This window comes from Xenopus tropicalis, chromosome 6, assembly GCF_000004195.4.
Source record: "Xenopus tropicalis strain Nigerian chromosome 6, UCB_Xtro_10.0, whole genome shotgun sequence".
Classification (NCBI taxonomy): domain Eukaryota; kingdom Metazoa; phylum Chordata; class Amphibia; order Anura; family Pipidae; genus Xenopus; species Xenopus tropicalis.
The window spans coordinates 108,460,885-108,477,025 of NC_030682.2; the positions used below are offsets into that span (position 1 = coordinate 108,460,885).

At 38.8% G+C, this 16,141-nt stretch overlaps 1 protein-coding gene across 8 annotated transcripts in view; it reads left to right on the top strand.

Moving 5' to 3' along the window:
- Positions 1–16,141, top strand: part of greb1l (GREB1 like retinoic acid receptor coactivator) — a 77,895-nt gene that overhangs the window by 30,626 nt on the left and 31,128 nt on the right. For 6 of the 8 annotated variants that reach the window (XM_012964370.3, XM_012964373.3, XM_012964374.3 and 3 more), the window contains 1 exon segment: positions 6,585–6,663. The gene's annotated coding sequence lies outside the window, so the exon portion shown is untranslated. 8 annotated transcript variants of the gene reach the window in all.

Here is a 16,141-nt window from a genome sequence, read left to right on the forward strand (position 1 = left end):
GTAGCCATGACAAGTTGCTTCTACTAGTAGATCCATGTGTCTTCACCCTTAAGGTTAAATGTGAAACATTTGGATACAGTTTATTTTTAAGGGCTCTGGTACACGGGGAGATTAGTCGCCCGCGGCAAAACTCCCTGCTCGCGGGCGACTAATCTCCCCGAGTTGCCTTCCCCCTGCCATCCCACCGGCGAACATGTAAGTCGCCGGCGGGATGGCAGACGCGGCGGCGCGATTTCGCGCAAATCGCCGAAAAAGACTTGCGAGGCTTTTTCGGCGATTTCCCGAAATCGCCCCGCCGCGTCTGCCATCCCGCCGGCGACTTACATGTTCGCCGGTGGGATGGCAGGGGGAAGGCAACTCGGGGAGATTAGTCGCCCGCGAGCAGGGAGTTTTGCCGCGGGCGACTAATCTCCCCGTGTACCAGAGCCCTAAATGGATTCAATTCAACTTTTTCTGATTTTTTTTTCTTCTAAAATTGTCAAAAATGGCCAGAATTACAAAAGAATCCAAGCTCTATTGCCGGTGAATTATATGTAAGATAATTTATAAGCTGCATAATGCTACTTGTGCAGCTTATAAGTTATTTTACATATAATTCACCGGTTCACTGTGCATCACTTTTAGATATATTAACCGTATACAATACATACCAAATTGATTAGTAAAGGAACAAATCCAACTTGAGTTTTAGGGAACCTGACAGGCTAGTGATCACATTCATGGGAAAGATTGTCTAATATGTGCAGATGGAATGATTTCTTTTTCATTTAAAATTTCATTCTAGCCCTGCATTCTCTCAGCAGTTACTAAGGCTGGCCATACACTGTATGATTGTTGGCAATGCAGCCAAACGATCACCTGATATGGCCACCTAAGTTGGCCCTAGGGCCAAACAATTGAATTACAATGACAGGACTATGATCCCTCTGAGTGAGGACCATCTGCCAGATTTTCGGCCAGATGTTGGTCGGTAGACCCTTCAGAATGCCCCATACAATGATATATAAGCTGCCAAATTGGTCTTGGTCTGAAGGACCTAAATCGGCATCTTAAATATGGCCATGTATGGCTTAGTTAACTATTTTCTCAAAATGATGCAAACATTCATAACTAAGGAAACTGCAGATCTTCACTACAAGTTAGACTTTTTTGTCTTGGTTTCCCTGATGTAAAAGTTGATACAGTCAAATTATAGTGCAACCAAAATTTTTTTTTTGTATGAATAATACACTTTCCATTCATTAAAATGGGAAATGTGTTGCCTATGGCAAATGCTTTTGTTGAAAGGCAAGTATCTCTGGGGATAGCATAAGTCTGTGTTTCCAGATGGGGCCAATCTACTTATGGTAGAGAAGCCTGATCTTTCTTTATTTAAAAAAAAAGAAAAAGTGAGAAACAACTGTCAAAGGGGATAGTTCTGCAGTTGTCATAAGCACCAGTGTTTGAGCATTTAACACCCCCTTTATTTAGCTGGCCAAACTAGGTTAGGGAAATTGCAGGAAGGGACAAGTTATTTTGCTTTTTCAGGTGAAAACTGCCTAACCAGCAGTGTTTTTTTTGGGCAAGGATTTCTTAAAAGCACTTGGGCGCTTTTCACAGGGGCTAATAGGGTGGGCACTTTTTGGTGTTTTAAAGTTTTATGTTTGGGGAGGGGTGTTCCAAAACAAGTCAGGCAAATTCTCCCTGTGAGCTATTGGCGGTAGGGTTTCATTTTTCCATATAAACGATAACATTATCACCAAATTAAGTCATGAGACAGCTTATGAAGCCAAAACAATAGTCTGTCCAATGTATATTTGGTTGGGATTTGGTCAGATATCTGTTGGGCAAGTTTCTAACTCCCACATTTGGCCAATGATTTTGCCTTCTTCTGATGGATCTGCCTAGTTCCCTATTATGATGAGGGGCCAGTTAAGTTTTCCCAACCCCTCTGGCTGGATAAAGATCTGTTCATTTTGTCACCTTACCAAACGGGTAGATCTTTCTGTGTATGGCCACACTGGACAACATAGTGCACCCAAAGGAAGACTAAAGAACATTTGTACACTTAGTACAAGCACATGTGTGACAGTGGGGCTGCAGGGTTGCATGAATTGGGCAGATAGGTATGTGATTGGTTAAGGCTGTATTCAAGAGAATAGCATGCTGATATAATCAAAACTCAGTTGCTAAACAATACATTTACCAGTAACATCTTGTGCCTTCATTTAACCTTTATTACTGTCCAAATAAAAAATCCACATGCAAGTTGGAGTCCTGCAACCTCAAGAAAGAAATCAGCAACGAATGGATAAATTATATCAAGGGACAAATGGAGTTAAATCTGTGTATGATCTGTTGCAATTGAAATGGCTCAAGCCTGGGGTCTAGCTGAAGGGTTTAACACTTTTTTTGAAGTGCAAATGTGCTGATGAAGGGTAAAACCCTTCCATTGTTTCCTAGTGATGGATTTCCCCCGTCTCAAGATTTTTCCTTACCTATAATCTGCGTTGGGTTTACTCTTTTGTGTTTGGTCAGCCAGGCAATAAAGAACTTGCCATGTGGGTGTATGTTTTCTATATATATGTATGGATCGCCATTGTGTTTGAAGATGGCTAATTTAATTAATGCTATTTACATCTTCCAACAAAAATGAGCAAGGCTGTAATGGAACCGTCAATTCAAGGTCATGTGTCAGTGTTAGCATAGCAGCAGCTCATATCGACAACAAATGGCTGTTAGGGAAAATATTGAGTGTATTATTTTGCCACTGTGTCAGGTCGCTCTGACATTGCTATAACGCAACATAATATATCTATTCAAAAACCCTATCTATTACTGGAAAAATTAAACCAGTCTAAGTACACCAGCATTTACAGGCTCTATATAATTTATATTGTAAGGTAAATGCTCAATGTGCAACACCCAAGCTGTTCTTTAAAGGGATACTGTCATGATTTTTATGGTGTACTTTTTATTTCTAAATTACACTGTTTACATAGCAAATAATTCACTCTACCATTTAACATTTTATTCTTGAACCAACAAATGTATTGTTTTAGTTGTAATATTGGTGTAGGGGCCATTGTACCTGATTCTGAGCTTTCAGAAGGAGCCAGCACTAAACATTAGAACTGCTTTCAGGTAACCTATTGTTTCTCCTATTCCCATGTAAATGGAGGAGTCTCAAGCCGGACTTGGATTTCTTACAATTGAGTGGTATTCTGATATCTACTGGGAGCTGCTATCTTGCTACCTTCTAGTGATGTGCGGGCTGACCCGATACCCATGGGACCTGCAGGCCGGGTAGGTTCGGGCCGACCTTTGCACAACCTTTTCGGGTCGTTGGTGGGTTCGTGACAAGCTCTTCCGCTTGCTGTCCCTGCACTCAAGCTTACCTGCCGGCTTCTTGGTTTCAGCTCTCTTATTTATAGGCATGCGGTTCTATAAATAGAAGGGACTAGCCGAGTTGGGAAGGGGCCAGGATGGTAGTGAGAGGGTTAGGGTCAGGTGCAGGTCGAGTAAAACTCGACTCGCACATCACTACTACCTTCCCATTGTTCTTCTGAAAGGCTGCTGAGAGGGGGATGATATCACTCCAACTTGCAGCTCAGCAGTAAAGTGACTGAAATTTATCAGAGCTCAGGTCACATGGCTGTGGCACCCAGGGAAATAAAGAATATGGCTAGCCCCTTGTGATATTTCAAACTTAAGTATAAAAACATCTGTTCCTGTTCAAATAATATGGATCCACAGAGGTTGGTGCAGGTATAGGATATACAAATTTGATCATGTAGAAATCAATGGCAGATGTCCCTTCCATTCTTTTAGAAAGCTGGCTTTTTGTGCGACAGTTTGATAAAGTTGAGGTTTCGGTGTGACAATTAAAAAAAATCAGAGTTCCCCTGCACTGACTTTTTCAGTTAAGACTTTTAAGTCAATATAAGACGTGGGGGCACATTTACGAAAACTCTATAATTTCTTTTTTTGTAATTTTCAAACTCGACTTAACTCATTTCCTCAAATGTCTAACCTTTACTAAAACAATCCAATGGGAAAAGTCAGCATAAGAAAAAGTTGCAAAAACTCCAATTTTTCTAGTTGTTGCTTCAAAACCGCAACTTTTTCTAATCATCGCACAAAAAGCAGTGCCAAAAATCTGAAAACTCTAAAGTTTCAAAACCAAAGAAGGATCTTCAAGGAAAGTGAAGGGACATCTGCCATTGACTTCTACAAGAACTCTGCAAGTTTTAGATGGCGAATTGTGTGATTTTGCATATTAAATCTCGAATAAAATACTTTTTTTTTTGCAACTTTTAGTGCTAAAAATCCAATTCAAGAAATAAAAAATCAGATGTTTAAATGGGCCCCTTAGTCTGCTAAAAATCATCTAAATATTAAATAAACTCAAAAGGATTGTTTTGCCTCCCAAAAGGATCCATTATATGTTTTTAAGTTGTCTTGATGTTAAGACACCAGTGGGAAGTTTAACATTTTTGTGTATTGGGGGCAGTTATTTCACTTGCATGTAAGTTGACCTTCTGTCTCAAATTGAGCCTGGTCACCAAGTAGGACTTATCTGCCCTTGATTTGTGGTGGATTTCTGTATTGTTTTCTTTCTGCCTCTGAAAGGTTTATGGTCCCTGTGTCAGTCAGTCAGTCGGACAGCCCCCAACTTAAAGCTACAGTTCCTGGAGATGTTATCTGCCATTCACTCTCCACAGTATGTTCAGTCTTAAGAGCATCTGTCACTCCAGGAATTGTAAGATGGATGGGTCTCAAGTGAACTGCTGCTGCAAGCAAATGGGGATATGAGAAAGGACTTGGTGATTGTTGGTATGGCCAGGGAACAGACAACAAGGCAATACTGTTAGAAACCAAGAGTAAGCCATGGAGCCGAGGAGAGAACAAAGATGGATGGCATATCATATTCTATAAACCCTGAAAAGCAACATTATCATGTGTCCTGTGATCTAGGGTGGTATTTTCACAGCACTCTTGGCCTGCTGCTTCGCCTTTTACATGGAATATAATTTCAGGAATAAGGCTGATGGATTTTTATGTACGTGTTAAGCGTGCTATCAGAATTTTCGTAAAGGAATTTGGCTGCATCTTGGAATTTTTTTTTCTCAAAACAGTTTTTGTATTTTTAACGCCAGTTTAGAAAGAACTAATTTGTATTTAACAAATGGGTTCAGGGTGATGCCAAGTTTTCCTACAGTTCTGCTCTGTGGAGAGAAATTAACTGGACTTCTTATCACTAAAGTTAAGAATTATTATAAAGGTATGTTTGTGAAGCTTATGGGGTAGAAGATGAGGACGGCGTAGCAAGAAAAGTTGATACAAATTTTGATATGTTCGGGACAATATAGACTGTTTGGGATGATCTGTATTTAGGATTGTCTTATGTGTAACTAATCTCTGTTTGCACCACAAATGCAGAAAGAGGATTGTAGTGATTCTTGTATCTCGGATCCAGCACTGCACAAGGTTTAATCTAAGCCAAATAATCAGAAACAGTCAAGGATGTTATGTTATAATTCATAGATGAAAGGGAAACAGTGGGGGGGGGGGGGGGGGAATGACCTAGGACTAAAAGGGTGTTTCATATGTTAATATTACTGTGTGTCTAACAGTCTAGATCTATATGTACATATATGCATTTATATATGTGTGCTTGTGGTATCTGTCCTTAGAAAGTTAGTTTTCATTAGTGTTCTTTATTAATCATTAAAAATCCTTGCACAGGCTTAGTGTTATCAGCATCAATAGAGTCTGACCTTGTCTGACCATCTGTGATTGTGAACAAGGCTGCCCAATTCTGGGGATAAGATGTGTTTTAAGAGAGCACAGCATATGGAACTGATAGTCCATGCTTCTCCTAAATATGCTGCATCAGGGGGCTTTTGCAGAACTCGGTTATTCTGTGTTTCTTGTACTTTTTTAGTTGCAAAAAGTTAGACTTTAATGAGGAGAGTGTTAGTGTGTGTATTCATATTCATCTTTGGAACTTGGTTCTTTAATCTTCAAAAAATTGTTCTTTTAATCTTAATTTGCAGAAAGGACCATCACTTTTATGTTATGTATTTATATAAATGTAACTGAATAAATGCTAGATTATTTTTGTGGTCTGTAGATTTAGAACTGCTGAATAAAATGTTTTAGCAAAGAAAATAAAATTAATGTACTGATATTTTAAAAGATATATATGAAGAAATATATCCACTTATGGGACTTGGGCAGCACCTGGGGTATGTACTAATATATTTGAGGAGTGTATCACCCTACTTACTACTCGTAATATATATGTATGTATATATGGGATCCGTTATCTGGAAACCTCTTATCCAATAAACCCTGAACTAAAGCCATCTCCCATAGACTCCATTTTAATCAAATAATTCAAAATTTTGAAAATGAAATTATTTTTCTCTGTAATAATTAAACAGTACTTTCTACTTGATCTTAACTAAGAATTATCGAAAGACCCTGTTAAATTAACAATATTATGAGACTTACAACATCTATTGTTAATGAGCAAGACATATTTTGTTGATGGGTGTAGTTCGTCAATTTATAATCCTACTTATGTTATTGTGTTTCAGGGGTTTGATAGCCATTCAATGACCATACACTCAATATCTCCATCATGTTTTTGATCCTGGCCAACTAAAAAAAAAAAGGGTGAGTACTCTTCTTGCATGATTTACTGTTAACCAAGTCTCAAGAACTCTATGTTAAAATAATGCTGTTAGTAATGACTTAGCTTGGCAATACTATCAAATATTATTATCAAATATGGATCATAAATATTTTGAATAGACAAAATATAAACAAATGCTTTCTAAGAATGTTACAAAATTTTTTTTAAGTGTTAAACTATCGTTGTTTATGTTGAGTAAGGAGGAATCATATTTATTAAAGTGTATTTGGTAATAAAGCTATGTATTGTATAGGGCACACAGGACTGACTCTTGTTGGCTGAGAAGTAAAATTATATAACTCCTTGTGGAATACATTATTTTCTCATATTCACCCTTAGGAATATAAATATAAAAAATAGAAATAAATGTAAATTTTGTTATAATAGTCAACCTTATGTTGTTTAGGGGTATCCACAACATCATGTCCAAATGTTAACTTTAGGATGGGCCCTTTGTCTACTGCACCAAGCCCCTTCTGGGCCAGTTCCACAGTTCCGCAACCTTGTCTCTTTTAGAGAGCCAGTTTTCTCTATCAGGCTAGCAATTACATGAAGGCACTGTGCCAAAATTTGCTGGCGTAGCTACCTTTGTAGCAAGTAAAGGCTCTGTCTTGGGATTTTGGAGTCATAGTTTAATAACAACCACATAGCCAGAGATTGATAACATGCACATTCTTATTGCTTATATATCTCCTATTTATACTTATATTTGTTTGATTTACCCATAAATGTTTGGAAAGTATATGGGCACATGTAGCCTTATTTAATAGTTTTAATAATTTGGATGTGAGAAACCTTTCTCAACACAGTAACTGAAATTCCACATATAATGAAACAGAGTAAAGAAACAGAGGGCATATTTGCTTATGGTGGCCTTACAGGAATTCAGGAATACACAATAATCAACCTAAGGCCCAGTTAGTTGTGTTTTGTGCAGTTGCCTTTATATTTTCTTTCTTAGCATACTGTACATGGCAGCCTCCCATTCTTTAATAAAGAAATGCATTGTGTACATTGTGCTCCCAATAGATGGGGCCAAGGCTGCTCCATAACTTTGTTGCTTTCTTACTTGTGTTACATTGAACAGGAAGAAGGAACATTGGGGCTCATTTATCAACACTGGGCAAATTTGCCCATGGGCAGTAACCCATAGCAGTAGAACTGTTGCAGGTGGAACAATGAATGCAACAGTTTGGTTGACATGGGTTACTCCCCACAGACAATTTTGCCCAGTGTTGATAAATGACCCCCATTAATGTGTATCCTTGATAGTGTGTTTTTTTTTTGTGATAAGCATAACCATGTACTTTTAAGTGATTCTGTTTTCGCTGAGTATCATAGCCATTTGATTACCCAAAATTGAGATTTTTATTTTTTAGGCAGTTCTAGGCTATGTGTGCAGAGTGGGTATGCCTGTGCAGTTACTGCATTGTGTGTCCTAACATCACAACTTGTCCGTACACACACACACCAACACACTTAGAAGGATCGCTTGGCTTTGACCTCACAGCATTCCCAAATATATGCAGGCAGGATTTTGGATAAACAAGAAAAGTAATGGACTGAATTACTTATTGGCATTTTTGGTATTTACTCTAGGATCCATATTCTCTGTGCAAGCATTATACATTTGCTTCTTTTCTTCAAATGGACACAGTTAAGGAGTTAAAATACACATTTCATTTAAATACATATTTTGACTGTCTAGAAGTTGAGAGGGATCATTTGTATGATTCTTAAACCCCCAAAATATTTTTTCTCTTAATGGCCTTATTTATACAGCTTATACAGGTACTTTCATTCAAAATTTCACTGACCTTGATTCACATTTCTTCTTGGATGTGTCTTTCATTAGAACAGACAGAGCTTTTAAATATTAATATGTTTGTCTATTCGTATTATTCATCATTAAAGACTCTATTATAGTTCAGTCTGAACATTTGAGTTATATGTTATGCAATAGGGATCAGACCAATGAGTCAAAAATGACTGCGATAAGAAATGTTTCCTCTGTGACTAGACAAAATACCCTTTCCATGAGATTATTATGTTTGCAAAAAGTGGCTTTGGAGCTGAACACTCTGAACCTAAATGGATGGCATCTAAAGTGATAGTTTGGAAACTTTTTTTTAACTTTTGGTAGCTGTCAAGAACAAGACAATAACTAGCTATTTGATAGCCCCTATGTTGACTGGAAGCCTGCAAAAGATAGGTTTTATGCAATCAAGACTTGTCTCCTAACCAGAAATTCAAAAATAAGCACCTGCTTTAAGGCCACTGGGAGCAACGTCCAAAGGGTTGTTGAGCAACATGTTGCTTACGAGCCACTGGTTGGGGATCACTGGTTTACAGTATTGGATGGGTAGTAGAAGTAGTAGAATGAAATAGAAATTTGCATAGTGAGAAAAGGGAAAGGTAGACAAAGGCGGAAATGCTGTTTGCAGGGCAGATTATGAAAATAAAATGGGCAGCACACAGAAGCCTATAAAGAAATTGATTGTTTTCAACCAGAGACTTATATTGTTTGATGGGTTTAAATAGTGGGGCAGTAAAACCTGATGAATTAGAAACTGTATGTATCATTTTTTTTTTTTTCAAATCTTTCTTTATTGATTTTGCATATCAAAAAAAGGGGGGGGAAGGGGGGTACAGAAAGAAAGAGGGAGGGGAGGGAGGGGTTCAGCGTTTTGTTACATAGTTCTTTATCTGTCATTTCTTAACCGGGTTAACAACGAGTTTTGTTATACAGAGGTATCAAAAATACATCCTAAGTCCACTGCGGCCTATGCCAATGACCAGTGTTTAAGTCCTTTTCCTATCTAAATGTCAAAATAACAGAACAGTTTCTCCTTTAGACTTTTACCAAGTTTAACCAGGGGTTCCAGATACTAAGGTATTGATGAATCTTATTGTGTATCATAGCTGTGATTTCTTCTAATTTCCTAGTTTCCTCTACTAGGTTGACCCATTCGCAAACCGTGGGGGGATTTGTTGATTTCCACCTTTTGGGGATAAGTGCTTTTGCTGCATGTAGTAAATGGAGTACCAGTTTATCGTTTACAATTGCGTTGTTGTTGCTATCATAGTGAAAGAGAAGCAGAGGGAGGTTAGAGGGATGTATAGAAGTATTGGTAATTCTATGTATGTATCATTTTTTATTAAGCAGGTTCCAACTGTAAACCTTCACCAGAGACTTTAATCCATACCTCCTGACATTCCCAAACTTAATTTCTGGAAATGTTGGCTCATGATCCATTCCTGGCTTCCCCCAACCATGAACAGTGACACTGAACCATATGTCATCATCCGTCCCAGTTGCCCTGCCCCTTTGGGATTCAGGAATTAGGACAGATATTCTTAATCGGTTATCTATGTTTCATCTCTAGATATGGCTTTGTAGGGGGTCTTTCATAATGAAATATAATTATTTATTGAACTGTTTGCACTTTTCTCTATTGTAAAAATGTACAGTGTTGCCTAGTCACACTGTATTACATTATGTACTGTACTATGAAAAACGTAATGGCCTGTGCTGTATTATAATGTATGGAGCTATTGGAGACATACATTCTTGCGTAAAATTAGAAAGTACAAGTACAACCCTACACAGTATATTAACTATTTGATATCTATCCAAAAAGAAGATTGTTTTCATTTTCGCTGCCATGTGTCAGTAGGAAGTGGTACAGACATTTTTTTTTTAAAATAAGGAAAGTAGTTTAGCCCGAAAGTTACCCACAACAATCACCTAGGTCAAGGAACAGCTGAGTGAGGTCAATAGGACACCATGGGGGGTTATTTTCCTACTTGGCTAAAGGAGCATCCCAAGATTTTCTCGCAAGTCTGCTTGTGAAAAGGTTTTACGAGGGCAAGCCCTGATTTATCTGAGTGCCAAATGTCAGGCAGTTGGCTTGTGAATTTGATAAAGACCTCTAAAACCCTTTTAACTACAAACAGATTTGGCAGAATTTAGCAACAGTGGGATTAAATAATAACTAAATGAAAAGGAATTGGGCAGTAGAGTTCATGCAAGGCCAGAGTCCTATTACAATTGCCTTTGCATCTACGTTTATATAGTATACCAATGCCTTCATACCTTTAGTTATATCACTTGCACAAAATGCCATAGTTTAACTAAGTTCTTTTGCAAATGATTCTTTGAAATGACAAAAGGCCATTCATTGCATACAAGGTACAAGGCAGATAATTACTTTTTGTTATTGCCATGCAGGGGACCATTATCATTGACTGATTTACATACCTGTGAGGGATTCCCTAGCTAAATAGGCTTCTGGGCAGCTCAGAGCAGATGTTACTGTTATTGTGTTTTTCCTCCAAATCTTCATGGATCTATTTTACATGAAATTATTGTTTTTCATTGAAGAAAACACTAGCGCATAAGAATGCCTTCCCTTTAATGGAACTTTTTAAATCATGCTGGCTGGAGTCTATTAGGGAACTGCATAATGTATATCGGTGAACTTGGTACACTGACAATGGCTTTTAAGTTATATGTTTTTAAGAAGTGAAATTACAGAACTTTCCCAGCAGCGTCACTTGCAATTGCTGAAGTTCAGTGGCAATTCATTATCTCTGCTCCAGTGTCATATAGTGCAATTTTGGCTTGTGCCTACACCCAAAATATATCCATGCTGTCAGAGAACAAACACATTGGTGTTTAGAATATTGAACTCCGTTTAGGAAATTAGGGTTTTGTGCAGTTGTGCTGCGTCTGGCGCAGTTGTATCCGATAAGGCAAAATTAATGCAACTGTGCATGCACTTCTCCAATCAGACATCATTGCATGGAAGCCTGTCTGGCATCATTTACGGCATTAGGCAAGCGATTGACATCTGTGCCTAATCAGGAGGTAGTAGTAGCTCCAGGGGTCCCCTACATTAATAGGTGCAACAGTTCATTGATTCAGAATGGAAGGCACTGCTGATCAGCACAGAGTGCAAATATATGAAAGCTCAATGAATGTATTTTGATGTATGTCCCTTTTAATGAAAGGGGTGTTACACACAACTGACTTGGGGGCAAAAGCCCCCCCATTAATTTTGAGTTGTTCTGCAACTAGAAACAGTGCAGTTAGCCATATTAGCCATTCAGATCTACATTACATTCTAACTTGAAGCACATCAACTAAAACTATCTGACTGGCTGCTACGAGTAACCACATTGGTACAAATAGACGTAAGTAAATGTTAGTAAATTTGTTTTGCTGTCTCCCATTTATAATATACATGTCAGTTCAGAATCTATATGATATTTTCTTTTGTGTGTAAAGTGGAAATCAATGCTATATCCAGGACCTGCTGGACAATAAGAAGAATAGGTTACTCCCTAGTAAAAAGGAGGTGAAGGAAATGACACATTGGGGAAGCTCTTTTTTTCCTGAGGTCTGTGGCACTGTGTCCTGGAACCACATATGGTCAATAACGGGCACATTAGACCGGTAATGAAGCAGTGGTGACCAATAGGAATGATGCAGTCATAACCAATAGGATCCAATGACAAACTCTTCAGTATGCCATTATTTTACACATTCTCTCTTTAGAAAAGGCTATTATTTTATAACCTTTGTGTTTTTTACTAAAAGAGACTTATGGAAATGGACTGTCTAATCTGCCAAGTAAATGTTTCTCTGAATTTTGTGTTTATTTAAATTCTTGAAACTGCTTATGGATTGTATTTTTTTCTATTTTGTAACATACCTAGAGCCATTGAAATGTAAAGTATGTCTGGGGAGTGGGTGATCTATGACCATAAAAAATAATGCGGTTTGTTGTACAGGTATTATACCCGTTACCAGGAAATACTTTATCCAGAAAGCTCTGAATTGCTGGAAGGCCATCTCCCATAGACTCCATTTTAATAAAAAAAAAAAAAACCTAAAAATGTTAAAATTGAATTCCTTTTTCTCTGTAATAATAACAGCCCCTTGTATTTTATCCCAACTAAAGGTGGCCCTGCAGATTTCAGTTGCTGATTTGAGTCCTTCAGACCAATTTGGCAGATTATTTGCCCGCGTTCCCCCCCCCCCACAGGCCTACCCTACTGATATCTGGCCTAAAATTGGTCAGATCTAGATCAGGCAGGTTTGATTTTCTGTCGGATCAATGAGCCAATGCAGTCCTTGGTTTGACAACACCTATGCCCACTGTTGTAATTGGATCGTTTTGCCCTAGGGAATTAGAATTAGCCTGAGAAGATCCGTTCATTTTGCAATCTTGACAAACAAACAAATCTTAAGGTCCCCATACACGGGCCGATTCTAGCTGCCGATATCGATCCCTTAGACCGATTCACCCGTGTATGAGCACTACCTACGGGCCTGCCCAACCGATATCTGGCCTGAAATCGGCCAGATCTTGATCAGGCAGGTTAAAAAATCTAGTCTAATCAGGGACCGCATCCCCGGACCGACTTTTCCTATACCCGTCACTATAATTCGATCGTTTGGCCCCAGGGCCAAACGATCGAATTACCCTGGATTCTCCCGATATCGCCCACCCGTAGGTGGGGGATATCGGGAGAGGATCCACTCACTTGGCGACATCGCCAAGCGAGCGGATCGGCCCTTGTATGTGGACCTGTTTATAGCCAACTTAAGGGCTCTGGCACACTGGAAAATGCCATCCCACCGGCGAAAATGCAAATCGCCAGTGGGATAGCATACGCGGCGGCGCAATTTCATTTCGGGGAGATTAGTCGCCCGTGAACAGGGAGATTTGTCGCGGGCGACTAATCTCCCCGTGTGCCAGAGCCCTTAGAAGGAATTTGGAGGACAATAGTTGCCCGCAATAGAGGATATTTGTCACAAGCAACTAATCTCCTTGTGTGTCAGGTCCCTAGGGAGATTATAAATCCCACAGCGCATTATGGCAACAATGGATGGTTCTTGTCAGTATTTCATAATGCTGTGTACACATTCAGCCTACTGTGTAAAGGTGGCCATACATGGGATGCCCTTCAGACCATGTTGGCCTGTGTGTGGTGGGCTTGTAAGCACCTGCCTGATTGATATCGCCTGACTATCTAGAAGAAATGATACTGATAAAGAGAAACCATATATTCATATGGCAGTTTTTACACTTTTTTCTTTGAAAAATAAGTTTAAGGTAGAATGCAAATTTATTTGGGCGCCGCTTAATGCATAATTTAATCATAACTTACTAAGCAGGCCCTTTGATTCTATGGCCACTGTCCCACTGGTAGATGAGGATTTTGTTGCAAGCGGGTAATGCAGTATCAGTCAAACCTTTAAGAAATATTTTTTTATAATATATATTATATTATAAGAAGAATATCCCTTTGTGTAACACCAGTCCATGAATTAAAGGTTACGTGGGATGCACAAGTGCTATTGTTATGATCAGTTTGTGGTTCCTAGTGAGTGTTTGTTCAAATATTTTCCCTGTGCTGTTTTGCATCTGTCAAGTGGTTATTTTCTCACTAAACACCAGAGCTGGCTTTGCCTTTACAGTGGGTGCATCTTTGATGTGACCACAGAGGTTGTTGATAGTAATTAAGAAAACTCTTGAGATTCTTGACTACCTTTGTTTATTTTGCAGAAGAATCCAAGGAATTTTGTGGGGAAAAAAAAGGAAGTTTCTCTCATTACCTCTGACATTTGACAAACGCCATATATAGGGCAGGCTGGGAATGAAATAGACTTGAAATAAGCAGAGTTATCAGTGATTCACTGGAACGATTGGTGCAGAGAAATGATCAAAGCCAGATAGCTGTTATGGGTTCGAGTGTGGCTTAGTCATTTCTAGGGTCAAGCTGTCTTGACATTGTGAGGCAGATTTAGAAAGGATCGAATTGGGAATCCAGAAGAATTCTATATTGGCCAAGGACTATTTTGGACAAACTTATTCCTGGCAAACTTCTTTTTTGTGCAGTTGCTTTCTTAATGTGTCATTATTTCTTGTTCATTTTTAGTATGTTTAAATTTACTTATTGATAAATCTTTTGGAATTGATCACTATAAAAATATTATTAGGGCCTTTATGCATGTCACAGTGTCTCCAAATTTCATGGCAGCCCTGAGGTGTTCCTTCTGTTTATTTGGCTATGCAGCTGATTTGAGAACAGCTGTGATACAAGCAGTTTGATGCCATCAGGGCTCTTTTACATATAGCACATTAGTGTCATCCCCCTCCCTCATCATTGGTCTTAGTAGCCCTTTCTGCTTGGTTCCTTATGTAACTCATCATGTGTCCCCTGACTTTTTGGATCTGACCAGCTGCCCATTTTAAGCGACTCCCTTTCTTTCCCCACCTATTCTTGACAGATGGAGCCTAATCAAGCAAACAAGGAGCAATGGAACAAAAGATATTGGTGTAACCTTCTGATTACTGCCGCCTACTACTGTACAACCTCTAGGAATAACCTGTGTATACAGCTGCAAACAACTGATGGGCTTATGTACCTAAAGTATATATCCATTTATCAATAGTGTATTGTATAGCTATTGGTTTTTTTTCCAAGGAAGCATGTTCAGCTCATGCACAAGTCCCCTTCCTTATAGAAGGCAAATTCAAATTTAGTAAAGAATCTGAATGAACTACTGTCAGATCTAAGAAAAGCATTTAGAATTAGCAATGCACACGTGGCAGGAAATACACCCTGTTATGCTCTAATGGGATGAATTCTAAGTACATACTGAGAAGCATATAACATTCTTGGAGAGTTTTGTTCCTCCTTCCCTCTTGTAAATTATGGGACTAAGGGGCTGGTTCACTAAAAATTGTTTTTACCTTTTGAAATTTGAGTAAAAATGTAAGTTTTGCAATTGCAGTGCTTATTTTTCCATTTGATAAAGCGCAGAGTTGTGTAGAAATAATCCCCAAACACCCAGTACAATTCAGTTTAGTGTTTACCAAGCATTTATGTTATTTTGGGCCATACGCATAGCCTTAAGCACACATTGAAAGTTCCGCTCATCTGGAGACCTTTCCCCAATATGTCTACCTTGAGAGGTTGGCGATGTCCGGATAATGCGATCATGTGGGCTGCCCAATGGGATCACATTGATAGAATCCATGCCATTGGGACAAGGACTGCATCAATGCACTAATGCGCTCCTAGCCCCACAGGATTTTCAAACCTACCCGATCGGCATCTGACCAATTTTTGGACAAATATCAGGCAGGGCTGTCTGAGGGTCCCATACATAGGCCTATAAGCTGCTGACTGAATTGACTGAAATGGCTAGCCATCTTTAGTGATCTAAGCACTATTTTAGATTTTTAAAGTCTTCCAATAAATATTAGGCTCAGTTTGGGTAATAAACATTCTGTGCCATTCCCATTGCTGACAAAACGTAATGATCCTACTGCTGATACTGATTATTCACGGAATTGTACTGAAATTTTCTCTTATTGTATTGTATAGGACACAATTTAGTTTACTGTAATAAAACAGGAGAGCAGCAACACAATTGAAACT